The sequence below is a fragment of the Liolophura sinensis genome, chromosome 8 (genome assembly GCF_032854445.1).
Source record: "Liolophura sinensis isolate JHLJ2023 chromosome 8, CUHK_Ljap_v2, whole genome shotgun sequence".
Lineage (NCBI taxonomy): Eukaryota > Metazoa > Mollusca > Polyplacophora > Chitonida > Chitonidae > Liolophura > Liolophura sinensis.
Genome location: NC_088302.1, coordinates 38,916,268 through 38,929,998, shown reverse-complemented (window position 1 = coordinate 38,929,998; position 13,731 = coordinate 38,916,268). Strand labels below are relative to the sequence as shown.

At 43.6% G+C, this 13,731-nt stretch overlaps 16 non-coding genes across 16 annotated transcripts; 8 read left to right on the top strand and 8 right to left on the bottom strand.

The window, feature by feature from the left end:
- Positions 1 to 200: 200 nt before the first annotated feature.
- Trnas-aga (transfer RNA serine (anticodon AGA)) lies at positions 201 to 282 on the top strand. Its single transcript has one exon. It is a non-coding gene; the product is annotated as a tRNA-Ser (tRNA).
- Positions 283 to 444: 162 nt separating this feature from the next.
- On the bottom strand, positions 445 to 517 carry Trnai-aau (transfer RNA isoleucine (anticodon AAU)). The gene has a single exon. It is a non-coding gene; the product is annotated as a tRNA-Ile (tRNA).
- An 817-nt stretch (positions 518 to 1,334) lies between these two features.
- Trnas-aga (transfer RNA serine (anticodon AGA)) lies at positions 1,335 to 1,416 on the top strand. The gene has a single exon. It is a non-coding gene; the product is annotated as a tRNA-Ser (tRNA).
- A 162-nt stretch (positions 1,417 to 1,578) lies between these two features.
- Positions 1,579 to 1,651, bottom strand: Trnai-aau (transfer RNA isoleucine (anticodon AAU)). The gene has a single exon. It is a non-coding gene; the product is annotated as a tRNA-Ile (tRNA).
- An 817-nt stretch (positions 1,652 to 2,468) lies between these two features.
- On the top strand, positions 2,469 to 2,550 carry Trnas-aga (transfer RNA serine (anticodon AGA)). Its single transcript has one exon. It is a non-coding gene; the product is annotated as a tRNA-Ser (tRNA).
- Positions 2,551 to 2,712: 162 nt separating this feature from the next.
- Positions 2,713 to 2,785, bottom strand: Trnai-aau (transfer RNA isoleucine (anticodon AAU)). Its single transcript has one exon. It is a non-coding gene; the product is annotated as a tRNA-Ile (tRNA).
- An 817-nt stretch (positions 2,786 to 3,602) lies between these two features.
- On the top strand, positions 3,603 to 3,684 carry Trnas-aga (transfer RNA serine (anticodon AGA)). Its single transcript has one exon. It is a non-coding gene; the product is annotated as a tRNA-Ser (tRNA).
- Positions 3,685 to 3,846: 162 nt separating this feature from the next.
- Trnai-aau (transfer RNA isoleucine (anticodon AAU)) lies at positions 3,847 to 3,919 on the bottom strand. The gene has a single exon. It is a non-coding gene; the product is annotated as a tRNA-Ile (tRNA).
- Positions 3,920 to 4,736: 817 nt separating this feature from the next.
- Trnas-aga (transfer RNA serine (anticodon AGA)) lies at positions 4,737 to 4,818 on the top strand. The gene has a single exon. It is a non-coding gene; the product is annotated as a tRNA-Ser (tRNA).
- A 5,375-nt stretch (positions 4,819 to 10,193) lies between these two features.
- Trnai-aau (transfer RNA isoleucine (anticodon AAU)) lies at positions 10,194 to 10,266 on the bottom strand. The gene has a single exon. It is a non-coding gene; the product is annotated as a tRNA-Ile (tRNA).
- A 739-nt stretch (positions 10,267 to 11,005) lies between these two features.
- On the top strand, positions 11,006 to 11,089 carry Trnas-aga (transfer RNA serine (anticodon AGA)). Its single transcript has one exon. It is a non-coding gene; the product is annotated as a tRNA-Ser (tRNA).
- A 163-nt stretch (positions 11,090 to 11,252) lies between these two features.
- On the bottom strand, positions 11,253 to 11,325 carry Trnai-aau (transfer RNA isoleucine (anticodon AAU)). The gene has a single exon. It is a non-coding gene; the product is annotated as a tRNA-Ile (tRNA).
- Positions 11,326 to 12,142: 817 nt separating this feature from the next.
- On the top strand, positions 12,143 to 12,224 carry Trnas-aga (transfer RNA serine (anticodon AGA)). Its single transcript has one exon. It is a non-coding gene; the product is annotated as a tRNA-Ser (tRNA).
- A 162-nt stretch (positions 12,225 to 12,386) lies between these two features.
- Positions 12,387 to 12,459, bottom strand: Trnai-aau (transfer RNA isoleucine (anticodon AAU)). The gene has a single exon. It is a non-coding gene; the product is annotated as a tRNA-Ile (tRNA).
- An 818-nt stretch (positions 12,460 to 13,277) lies between these two features.
- On the top strand, positions 13,278 to 13,359 carry Trnas-aga (transfer RNA serine (anticodon AGA)). Its single transcript has one exon. It is a non-coding gene; the product is annotated as a tRNA-Ser (tRNA).
- Positions 13,360 to 13,522: 163 nt separating this feature from the next.
- On the bottom strand, positions 13,523 to 13,595 carry Trnai-aau (transfer RNA isoleucine (anticodon AAU)). The gene has a single exon. It is a non-coding gene; the product is annotated as a tRNA-Ile (tRNA).
- Between the last annotated feature and the right edge of the window lie 136 nt (positions 13,596 to 13,731).

The following is a 13,731-nucleotide window of genomic DNA, read 5'->3' as shown; positions in this document are numbered from 1 at the left end:
TGTAATGGGGGTTTGTGTGCAAACGTCTTGCTAATACATGCCTGTTTCCACCATTCATTTATGTCAGTCTTTAGCGGAGTTTGGACACAGTTGCCCTCTTGTCTTGCTCTTCCTGCAGGTGTAAATAGAGACAAACCTTCAAGGTCACACGGCTCGCACATTTGGGAATCCATCATTAAGACAAAGATGGAGACCATGGGGTCGTCGTGGCCGAGTGGTTAAGGCGATGGATTAGAAATCCATTGGGATCTTCCCGCGTAGGTTCGAATCCTACCGGCGACGTCACATTTTTCTTTTTTTCTATGCTTATCACTTATGCAGCTTGCATCAGTCTTCTTCACAGGCATTGGGCTCACCCAACCCTTCATCATAGGTGTGCTGCTGTGCCCATGGACAGCCAAAGTAGTGAAAACTTTTTCCCCCACAGTGATCAAAAAACGGTAATGGCCGATATGGTGCTCGAACCCATGACATTCGCGTTATTAGCACGACGCTCTGCCGACTGAGCTAACCGGCCAATTTCTTGCCTAACTCTTTTGTCAATAAGAGTTGCTTAAGTTGTTCATCACATGTACAATCCAACCCGTTTTCCCTTCACAGACGCTATCACTTACTCCCTTTTCTATTTGCTAGTCTTATTCGTTGATAGACCAGTGGGACAGTTTCTGACATCTTTACACCTTGATGACGTCGACCAGCAAACAATTACAGAACCCATTTAATTTTCCATGAGCGACAAATATAACCTTTAGCGTTGTAGCTCAGTCCCAAACATTCCGTGGCCAGTAAGCTTTGGTGCTTACCTGGCCCAGCCTGTGAGAAGGAAGCCATAAAAATCTTGACGGGTTGACCGTCAAAATCTGGACCTTTGTATACCGGCAGCTGGGAGGGGTACCTAGGAAGGCCAAGTTGACGTCACTCAAAGCCTCATCACCACCTGTTTCCTTGTGTCTTCTCGCCCTGAATTTCAAACTTGTATCGTTAAAACTCATACCTACCCAAAGCTTAGACAATTTCCAGCATTTTGATACCAAGTATGCACCTGTTCGCCAAAAACGACAGGCTGGCCGCAGAAAAACACTTAACACTCTAAAATACAGAGGATAACATTAGTCCCTGTGGCAAAATGGAAGTTGTAATGGGGGTCTGTGTGCAAACGTCTTGCTAATACATGCCTGTTTCCACCATTCATTTATGTCAGTATTTAGCGGAGTTTGGACACATTTGCCCCCTTGTCTTGCCTTTCCTGCAGGTGTAAATAGAGACAAACCTTCAAGGTCACACGGCTCGCACATTTGGGAATCCATTATTAAGACAAAGATGGAGACCATGGGGTCGTCGTGGCCGAGTGGTTAAGGCGATGGATTAGAAATCCATTGGGATCTTCCCGCGTAGGTTCGAATCCTACCGGCGACGTCACATTTTTCTTTTTTTCTATGCTTATCACTTATGGAGCTTGCATCAGTCTTCTTCACAGGCATTGGGCTCACCCAACCCTTCATCATAGGTGTGCTGCTGTGCCCATGGACAGCCAAAGTAGTGAAAACTTTTTCCCCCACAGTGATCAAAAAACGGTAATGGCCGATATGGTGCTCGAACCCATGACATTCGCGTTATTAGCACGACGCTCTGCCGACTGAGCTAACCGGCCAATTTCTTGCCTAACTCTTTCGTCATTAAGTGTTGCTTAAGTTGTTCATCACATGGACAATCCAACCCGTTTTCCCTTCACAGACGCTATCACTTACTCCCTTTTCTATTTGCTAGTCTTATTCATTGATATACCAGTGGGACAGTTTGTGACATCTTTACACCTTGATGACGTCGACCAGCAAACAATTACAGAACCCATTTAATTTTCCATGAGCGACAAATTTAACCTTTAGCGTTGTAGCTCAGTCCCAAACATTCCGTGGCCAGTAAGCTTTGGTGCTTACCTGGCCCAGCCTGTGAGAAGGAAGCCATAAAAATCTTGACGGGTTGACCGTCAAAATCCGGACCTTTGTATACCGGCAGCTGGGAGGGGTACCTAGGAAGGCCAAGTTGACGTCACTCAAAGCCTCATCACCACCTGTTTCCTTGTGTCTTCTCGCCCTGAATTTCAAACTTGTATCGTTAAAACTCATACCTACCCAAAGCTTAGACAATTTCCAGCATTTTGATACCAAGTATGCACCTGTTCGCCAAAAACGACAGGCTGGCCGCAGAAAAACACTTAACACTCTAAAATACAGAGGATAACATTTGTCTTTGTGGCAAAAGGGAAGTTGTAATGGGGGTTTGTGTGCAAACGTCTTGCTAATACATGCCTGTTTCCACCATTCATTTATGTCAGTCTTTAGCGGAGTTTGGACACAGTTGCCCTCTTGTCTTGCCTTTCCTGCAGGTGTAAATAGAGACAAACCTTCAAGGTCACACGGCTCGCACATTTGGGAATCCATCATTAAGACAAAGATGGAGACCATGGGGTCGTCGTGGCCGAGTGGTTAAGGCGATGGATTAGAAATCCATTGGGATCTTCCCGCGTAGGTTCGAATCCTACCGGCGACGTCACATTTTTCTTTTTTTCTATGCTTATCACTTATGCAGCTTGCATCAGTCTTCTTCACAGGCATTGGGCTCACCCAACCCTTCATCATAGGTGTGCTGCTGTGCCCATGGACAGCCAAAGTAGTGAAAACTTTTTTTCCCCCAGTGATCAAAAAACGATAATGGCCGATATGGGGCTCGAACCCATGACATTTGCGTTATTAGCACGACGCTCTGCCGACTGAGCTAACCGGCCAATTTCTTGCCTAACTCTTTTGTCATTAAGTTTTGCTTAAGTTGTTTATCACATGGACAATCCAACCCGTTTTCCCTTCACAGACGCTATCACTTACTCCCTTTTCTATTTGCTAGTCTTATTCGTTGATAGACCAGTGGGACAGTTTCTGACATCTTTACACCTTGATGACGTCGACCAGCAAACAATTACAGAACCCATTTAATTTTCCATGAGCGACAAATATAACCTTTAGCGTTGTAGCTCAGTCCCAAACATTCCGTGGCCAGTAAGCTTTGGTGCTTACCTGGCCCAGCCTGTGAGAAGGAAGCCATAAAAATCTTGACGGGTTGACCGTCAAAATCTGGACCTTTGTATACCGGCAGCTGGGAGGGGTGCCTAGGAAGGCCAAGTTGACGTCACTCGAAGCCTCATCACCACCTGTTTCCTTGTGTCTTCTCGCCCTGAATTTCAAACTTGTATCATTAAAACTCATACCTACCCAAAGCTTAGACAATTTCCAGCATTTTGATACCAAGTATGCACCTGTACGCCAAAAACGACAGGCTGGACGCAGAAAAACACTTAACACTCTAAAATACAGAGGATAACATTAGTCCCTGTGGCAAAATGGAAGTTGTAATGGGGGTCTGTGTGCAAACGTCTTGCTAATACATGCCTGTTTCTACCATTCATTTATGTCAGTATTTAGCGGAGTTTGGACACATTTGCCCCCTTGTCTTGCCTTTCCTGCAGGTGTAAATAGAGACAAACCTTCAAGGTCACACGGCTCGCACATTTGGGAATCCATTATTAAGACAAAGATGGAGACCATGGGGTCGTCGTGGCCGAGTGGTTAAGGCGATGGATTAGAAATCCATTGGGATCTTCCCGCGTAGGTTCGAATCCTACCGGCGACGTCACATTTTTCTTTTTTTCTATGCTTATCACTTATGCAGCTTGCATCAGTCTTCTTCACAGGCATTGGGCTCACCCAACCCTTCATCATAGGTGTGCTGCTGTGCCCATGGACAGCCAAAGTAGTGAAAACTTTTTTTCCCCCAGTGATCAAAAAACGATAATGGCCGATATGGGGCTCGAACCCATGACATTTGCGTTATTAGCACGACGCTCTGCCGACTGAGCTAACCGGCCAATTTCTTGCCTAACTCTTTTGTCATTAAGTTTTGCTTAAGTTGTTTATCACATGGACAATCCAACCCGTTTTCCCTTCACAGATGCTATCACTTACTCCCTTTTCTATTTGCTAGTCTTATTCGTTGATAGACCAGTGGGACAGTTTCTGACATCTTTACACCTTGATGACGTCGACCAGCAAACAATTACAGAACCCATTTAATTTTCCATGAGCGACAAATATAACCTTTAGCGTTGTAGCTCAGTCCCAAACATTCCGTGGCCAGTAAGCTTTGGTGCTTACCTGGCCCAGCCTGTGAGAAGGAAGCCATAAAAATCTTGACGGGTTGACCGTCAAAATCTGGACCTTTGTATACCGGCAGCTGGGAGGGGTGCCTAGGAAGGCCAAGTTGACGTCACTCGAAGCCTCATCACCACCTGTTTCCTTGTGTCTTCTCGCCCTGAATTTCAAACTTGTATCATTAAAACTCATACCTACCCAAAGCTTAGACAATTTCCAGCATTTTGATACCAAGTATGCACCTGTACGCCAAAAACGACAGGCTGGACGCAGAAAAACACTTAACACTCTAAAATACAGAGGATAACATTAGTCCCTGTGGCAAAATGGAAGTTGTAATGGGGGTCTGTGTGCAAACGTCTTGCTAATACATGCCTGTTTCCACCATTCATTTATGTCAGTATTTAGCGGAGTTTGGACACATTTGCCCCCTTGTCTTGCCTTTCCTGCAGGTGTAAATAGAGACAAACCTTCAAGGTCACACGGCTCGCACATTTGGGAATCCATTATTAAGACAAAGATGGAGACCATGGGGTCGTCGTGGCCGAGTGGTTAAGGCGATGGATTAGAAATCCATTGGGATCTTCCCGCGTAGGTTCGAATCCTACCGGCGACGTCACATTTTTCTTTTTCTCTATGCTTATCACTTATGCAGCTTGCATCAGTCTTCTTCACAGGCATTGGGCTCACCCAACCCTTCATCATAGGTGTGCTGCTTTTTTTTTTTTTTTTTTTTTTTTTTTTTTTTGAAAATTGTTGAATTTATTTCCAGATTGTCATCAAATACACAAGATTTCACAATACCCGGCTATTACATACTTTTGAAATCACAAGGCAGTCTTAATTAAAATAAAATATCACAGAAAAGATGACTGCTTTGTGAATAGAACAGTTGCACATTAGCTGCTCATTTCAATAAATACACTAATTTATCATTCCGTAATGTACAGAAGACTTTGTTTATACACCAGATTTTCTCGAAAGATGGCCTGTCTAGTCGAAAAAAGTCAGCATGAATACGGGTTTTAATTATTCCTTTGGCGGCCTTAACAATAGCAACAGAATCCCTGTTTTTTTTCTGAAATATTATGTCGTTGCGTGCACACCAAATACTAAACTGAAGAACACATATGACATACACCATCACAGCTCTAACTTCCTGGTTAAAGGTGGAATTGATTACCTTGTAAATTAATGTTTCCGAGTCCATATTTGGTAGGTAGTTCGCAAACAAAACAAATATCCGGTTAAAGTCATTAAACACATCCTGAACGATTTTACATTGTACAAACAGATGTTGCCGAGTTTCAGACAGGGAGCAAAAAACACACAAGTCATCGGTGGCTACATTTCTCCTAAGAAGTTTTTCCTTAACGGGCAAAATGTCATGAACCAACTTGTAACTGAAGTTGAGCAAGTTGTGATCTAAGAATTGATGAAAAACAGTTTTCCATATTCTAACCCAGTCCAAATGCGGCATAGACACCATTGCTCTTGGACAATGTACTATTTTTGTTACAAAATATTCATAAATATACCTGCTTGAACACAATGTTACAGGTTGCTGTACACCTGTGGTAAATTCTCTCCAGGCGCTCAAGGCCAGTCTATAAAAAGGTGGAATGTTTTCAGAATGTGGGACATTGGAACGACAGAATTCACGACAAACATGTCTTAGGGGTAAACCCAACCAATAGATGGCAAAGTATTTCCATTCCGCTGTTGTTCCATGAATTAATTTTAAAACATGCCGAGTAACAAGTGCTTTTATTTTACAATCTATATTATGTACGTTTAGACCTCCATTCCCTATTTTATTATGTACGACAACTCTCTTCAAACTTTCGGGCTTGTTATCCCACAAAAATCTGAACACAGTTTGGGAACACTGATTGACACATTTAGGTGGCAACAGAGTACACTGTGCAGAAAACCATAAAACAGCTAAAGCAACTGTATTAATTAAGACAGACCTCCCCCGTAGGGTCAAATATCTTTCATTCCATGCTGATACATGTTTCTTTACCTTACTTAAAACACGCTCAGAATTGAGTTCTGTTTGATCTGGTCCAAAAAATACCCCACAAATCTTTGAATTTGTAGTGATGTTAAGCCCACCACTGTGCACGTTAGTTTCGTCCCAGTTACCAATGGGAAGAACCGTGCTTTTCAACAAGTTGAGTTTTGCTCCTGAGGCTTTTCCATAACTTTCTGCTAGTTTAATTACATGCGGAACAGAACTCTCTTCAGATAAAATTGCAGTCGTATCATCTGCAAATGCCGACACTCTTGTTTCCTTATTTGTGCCGGGTAACCGTACACCATTAATTTCGTTATTGTTTCTAATGGCGGCTATAAAGGGCTCTAAGGACAAAACATACAATAATGGTGACAAAGAACAACCCTGTCGGACACCTCGACTCAGTTTAAATTCTTCTGTTATGTGCCCGTTCACAATAACACTACTTGTAATGTCAGTATATAATAATTGCACCCACTTACAAAAGTCGGGTCCGAAGTTAAATTTCTCTAAACATTTGAACAAAAATGACCAGTCTACTCTGTCAAAGGCTTTCTCCTGGTCTAAGTTAAGAAAGCATCCTTTTAAATCTTTTTGTTCAACATAATCATATGTATTTCGTAATAAATGAAGGTTGTCAAAAATACTTCGGCCTGGTATTCCACATGTCTGATTCTGAAGTACAATTGTATCGATCACATTTTTTAACCGATTGCACAAAGCTTTAGAAACAATCTTATAATCTACATTTAGTAAGCTAATTGGCCTCCAGTTTTTTATGCTTTCGGCATTGTCGGGGTCCTTACATAATAGTGTGATTAACCCAGAACGCTGTGAATTACTTAATCTACCCAAGTTAAAACAGTGATTAACTACATCCGTAAACACACCCGAAAACAGTGGCCAAAATTGTACATAAAACTCTGCTGGCAAACCGTCGCATCCCGGCGAACGGTTTTTAGACATATTTTTTACTGCAAAAAACAACTCCTGTTCAGTCAAAAGGCCTTCGCAGGCAGTTTTACAATCGTCATTTAACATCGGAAGCGATGACAAGAACTCATCTTGAATGGAGGAGTCAGTATCTTGTTCAGTATACAATTTCATATAATACGACCTTATACACTTAGCAATGCCTTCCTGAGATTCATGGGATATTGAAGAATCACTATGACAAGTAATACTTTTGATCATCTTCTTTCTGCCCCTACCAACTTCTCGTCTAATGAAATATTTGGTTGGTTTTTCTCCCTGATAAAAATGAACAGCTTTAGCACGGATAACCGCTCCCGCATGATTCAACTTATAAAGGGCATTTAGAGTCTTTTTCACATTGTCAATACGCTCACAGTTAATGATTGGACTAGATTTCAACGCATTTAATTCTTGTTCAAGTACCAACAAATCACGTTTTTTGTTCATAGATTTTTCCTTACAGTAACTCCGAATCCTATCTTTACATTCCCTTTTAAATGTCTCCCATCTGTCTATTAGATCTGCATGACCAGTTGTACAGACAGAGAAAATATCATGGAAGACGGATTTAATATCATCAACAAGCTCCGTGTCATTTAACACAGAAGTATTACACTTCCAGTAGAACGGCCCCCATGAAATGACATCTTCAAAAGAGATATCAAAAAACAAACACGAATGATCAGAAAAAGACACATGTACAGCATCACACTGGGTTACATACTTAAACACAGCGTTAGGGATATAAAATCTATCCAATCTACTGGCACACTGGCGCCTAGACCACGTGTAACAATTCTTATCCGGATGCAGTTTCCTAAAAATATCACAAATACCAAAATCTCTTTTCAAATTATTAATTTCGTCCACTCCATCATTCCTTCCATTAGTGGCACAGCCAGCTCTATCTAATTCAATGCTCTCAACACAATTAAAATCCCCACCCATAATAACCAACTCACTGCCCTGCATCACATTATCTAAATTAGAAATAAACTCTTTTCTTTCCTTTGGATTATTGGGGGCATATACACAAACAAGGTTTAAAGCAGTGTTGTTGAGCTCAACCCTAAGGCTTATGTAGCGACCGTTAGGGCACCTCTGTATTTTCCGTATAAAGCAGTCTACCGTATACCTAATAATTATTCCCACCCCACAACTTCGATTTGACCCATACGCCCACCTTGCATCGCCCGGGATTTGCAAATTTTTAGTGTCATTATAGTTTTCGAAGTGTGTTTCCTGTAAGAATAGTACATCAATTCCTTTATCGAAAACAAATTGCTTGACATGTTCTTGTTTAGACGGATCCCGTAAACCATTAATGTTTAAAGTCCCAAAACGAATATTATTTAAGCTCATTATACAAGTAAGTAAAGGTAGAGCGTACATACCCATTGTGGTCAAATAAGAGAGTCCTAATTACGCTACAAATCATTTGTCTCTTTTCATTCGCTGCCTCGCACGAGAAGCAAGCGATTTTCTTTTCCTGTATTCCAGAAGCATGGTGTCCCCCTCCTGAGATGGGGTCGGCGTCATACAGTCTGACGACTGATCATCATCAACACCATCATAATCAGTAGGATGAGAACTGGGCGGGATAGATGACGCTGCCTCTTCGGCTGTACTGCCATTGTCCAACTTAGCTCGCTTTTCCTCGACTGGGACTGGTGAACGCACGTCGGGAGCGTGCACGTCAGCCACGACCACATTCTTCACCCTTGGGACAGCTGATGACGTTTCATTATCACCAACATCCACTTCTTCGGTGTTCTTAGTATTCTCCCGGACGTCCATCTCCTTATCAGACTCGCTGTCGTCGCTGACGTCTTCATCGGCGCTGTCGTCACCATTCCCGTCGATTTCGTCTTCGTTCTCCTCGCTGTCTTGAACCAGTTCCATAGCAGGTGCGTTGAATGGGTCTTCATCGTCGCTGACGTCAACATCAATGTCATCTTGTTTTAAGGCGTCTTCCTTATTGTACTGGCGCATAGTCGGTAGGTTTCCCTTAACTCGCGCCGCGTACGACATTGCTCTCGCACAACAGTCACTGACCGTATGAAGCCCTGAGTCACACATTCGGCATGGATTTGTACAGTCCTTCTCTGTATGAGGATTCTCATGGGGGGAGAAACCGTCGCAGTTAGAACACCACAGTGCTCTACACTCTGCCGCCTTGTGTGATTTTTGGCCACACTTCCGACATTCATAAGTTTGCCCGGGGTAGGTAAACATAACAATGTCACCACCGAAATTAATAAAATTTGGTACATAACGAACTTTGTGACACCTAAATCTGTAAATCCGAATACCTGTCCGAACATGTGAGAGCTCCGGGTCTGAAAATCTGGGTTTCGTCACACCCAGGCATTCACCATAGGGTTTCAAAGCTGCCTCGATAGTGTCATCTGACATTTCATCCGGTGCCCAGTGGGCCGTCAGATTCAGGTAAACTGACGACGCGGGCATAATGGACCACGTCGTTCCATTTATAACAACATTGGATTTACTCACTAGGGCATTATGCCCAGCCACTGTAGACACGCGGAGATAGAAGTGTTTCTTTAAATAATTCTTCTGAAAACTTATTAGCTCTGTCTTGATATTTAACACACTTGACAGAAAAGGAATAAAGTCCCTCTGGACAGCCGTAGAAAATGCCGGGCTGCTTCGTGTAGAGATTGACACAGACAAAGTTCTGCTTGGCCTGTTTACAGGCGAAAACGACACGGGCTTGGACATACCTGATCCAGCGGGGCACACGCCCTTCACCAAACAGTAACCACTGGCCAAACTCAAGCTCTGTGGGCTCCCAGATCACCAAAAAATCAGTCTCAAAAACAAGCGTTGTTGTTGCACAAATGTGTAAACAGCAGAGAATAACCGACACGTCCGTTCACTTCGGCGTCTAGCACACTCCTCCAGGTGTGCTGCTGTGCCCATGGACAGCCAAAGTAGTGAAAACTTTTTTTCCCCCAGTGATCAAAAAACGATAATGGCCGATATGGGGCTCGAACCCATGACATTCGCGTTATTAGCACGACGCTCTGCCGACTGAGCTAACCGGCCAATTTCTTGCCTCACTCTTTTTTCAATAAGAGTTGCTTAAGTTGTTCATCACATGGACAATCCAACCCGTTTTCCCTTCACAGACGCTATCACCTACTCCCTTTTCTATTTGCTAGTCTTATTCGTTGATAGACCAGTGGGACAGTTTCTGACATCTTTACACCTTGATGACGTCGACCAGCAAACAATTACAGAACCCATTTAATTTTCCATGAGCGACAAATTTAACCTTTAGCGTTGTAGCTCAGTCCCAAACATTCCGTGGCCAGTAAGCTTTGGTGCTTACCTGGCCCAGCCTGTGAGAAGGAAGCCATAAAAATCTTGACGGGTTGACCGTCAAAATCTGGACCTTTGTATACCGGCAGCTGGGAGGGGTACCTAGGAAGGCCAAGTTGACGTCACTCAAAGCCTCATCACCACCTGTTTCCTTGTGTCTTCTCGCCCTGAATTTCAAACTTGTACGACAGGCTGGCCGCAGAAAAACACTTAACACTCTAAAATACAGAGGATAACATTCGTCCCTCTGGCAAAAGGGAAGTTGTAATGGGGGTTTGTGTGCAAACGTCTTGCTAATACATACCTGTTTCCACCATTCATTTATGTCAGTCTTTAGCGGAGTTTGGACACAGTTGCCCCCTTGTCTTGCATTTCCTGCAGGTGTAAATAGAGACAAACCTTTAAGGGCACAAGGCTCGCACATTTGGGAATCCATCATTAAGACAAAGATGGAAACCATGGGGTCGTCGTGGCCGAGTGGTTAAGGCGATGGATTAGAAATCCATTTTTTATTCTTCCCGCGTAGGTTCGAATCCTACCGGCGACGTCACATTTTTCTTTTTTTCTATGCTTATCACTTATGCAGCTTGCATCAGTGTTCTTCACAGGCATTCGGCTCACCCAACCCTTCATCATAGGTGTGCTGCTGTGCCCATGGTCAGCCAAAGTAGTGAAAACTCCCCCCCCCCCCATGAATCAAAAAATGATAGTGGCCGATATGGGGCTCCAACCCATGACATTCGCGTTATTAGCACGACGCTCTGCCGACTGAGCTAACCGGCCAATTTCTTGCCTAACTCTTTCGTCATTAAGTGTTGCTTAAGTTGTTCATCACATGGACAATCCAACCCGTTTTCCCTTCACAGACGTTATCACTTACTCCCTTTTCTATTTGCTAGTCTTATTCGTTGATATACCAGTGGGACAGTTTGTGACATCTTTACACCTTGATGACGTCGACCAGCAAACAATTACAGAACCCATTTAATTTTCCATGAGCGACAAATTTAACCTTTAGCGTTGTAGCTCAGTCCCAAACATTCCGTGGCCAGTAAGCTTTGGTGCTTACCTGGCCCAGCCTGTGAGAAGGAAGCCATAAAAATCTTGACGGGTTGACCGTCAAAATCTGGACCTTTGTATACCGGCAGCTGGGAGGGGTACCTAGGAAGGCCAAGTTGACGTCACTCAAAGCCTCATCACCACCTGTTTCCTTGTGTCTTCTCGCCCTGAATTTCAAACTTGTATCGTTAAAACTCATACCTACCCAAAGCTTAGACAATTTCCAGCATTTTGATACCAAGTATGCACCTGTTCGCCAAAAACGACAGGCTGGCCGCAGAAAAACACTTAACACTCTAAAATACAGAGGATAACATTTGTCTTTGTGGCAAAAGGGAAGTTGTAATGGGGGTTTGTGTGCAAACGTCTTGCTAATACATGCCTGTTTCCACCATTCATTTATGTCAGTCTTTAGCGGAGTTTGGACACAGTTGCCCTCTTGTCTTGCCTTTCCTGCAGGTGTAAATAGAGACAAACCTTCAAGGTCACACGGCTCGCACATTTGGGAATCCATCATTAAGACAAAGATGGAGACCATGGGGTCGTCGTGGCCGAGTGGTTAAGGCGATGGATTAGAAATCCATTGGGATCTTCCCGCGTAGGTTCGAATCCTACCGGCGACGTCACATTTTTCTTTTTTTCTATGCTTATCACTTATGCAGCTTGCATCAGTCTTCTTCACAGGCATTGGGCTCACCCAACCCTTCATCATAGGTGTGCTGCTGTGCCCATGGACAGCCAAAGTAGTGAAAACTTTTTCCCCCACAGTGATCAAAAAACGGTAATGGCCGATATGGGGCTCGAACCCATGACATTCGCGTTATTAGCACAACGCTCTGCCGACTGAGCTAACCGGCCAATTTCTTGCCTAACTCTTTTGTCAATAAGAGTTGCTTAAGTTGTTCATCACATGTACAATCCAACCCGTTTTCCCTTCACAGACGCTATCACTTACTCCCTTTTCTATTTGCTAGTCTTATTCGTTGATGGACCAGTGGGACAGTTTCTGACATCTTTACACCTTGATGACGTCGACCAGCAAACAATTACAGAACCCATTTAATTTTCCATGAGCGACAAATATAACCTTTAGCGTTGTAGCTCAGTCCCAAACATTCCGTGGCCAGTAAGCTTTGGTGCTTACCTGGCCCAGCCTGTGAGAAGGAAGCCATAAAAATCTTGACGGGTTGACCGTCAAAATCTGGACCTTTGTATACCGGCAGCTGGGAGGGGTGCCTAGGAAGGCCAAGTTGAGGTCACTCGGAGCCTCATCACCACCTGTTTCCTTGTGTCTTCTCGCCCTGAATTTCAAACTTGTATCATTAAAACTCATACCTACCCAAAGCTTAGACAATTTCCAGCATTTTGATACCAAGTATGCACCTGTACGCCAAAAACGACAGGCTGGACGCAGAAAAACACTTAACACTCTAAAATACAGAGGATAACATTAGTCCCTGTGGCAAAATGGAAGTTGTAATGGGGGTCTGTGTGCAAACGTCTTGCTAATACATGCCTGTTTCCACCATTCATTTATGTCAGTATTTAGCGGAGTTTGGACACATTTGCCCCCTTGTCTTGCCTTTCCTGCAGGTGTAAATAGAGACAAACCTTCAAGGTCACACGGGCTCGCACATTTGGGAATCCATTATTAAGACAAAGATGGAGACCATGGGGTCGTCGTGGCCGAGTGGTTAAGGCGATGGATTAGAAATCCATTGGGATCTTCCCGCGTAGGTTCGAATCCTACCGGCGACGTCACATTTTTCTTTTTTTCTATGCTTATCACTTATGCAGCTTGCATCAGTCTTCTTCACAGGCATTGGGCTCACCCAACCCTTCATCATAGGTGTGCTGCTGTGCCCATGGACAGCCAAAGTAGTGAAAACTTTTTTCCCCCACAGTGATCAAAAAACGGTAATGGCCGATATGGTGCTCGAACCCATGACATTCGCGTTATTAGCACGACGCTCTGCCGACTGAGCTAACCGGCCAATTTCTTGCCTAACTCTTTTGTCAATAAGAGTTGCTTAAGTTGTTCATCACATGTACAATCCAACCCGTTTTCCCTTCACAGACGCTATCACTTACTCCCTTTTCTATTTGCTAGTCTTATTCGTTGATAGACCA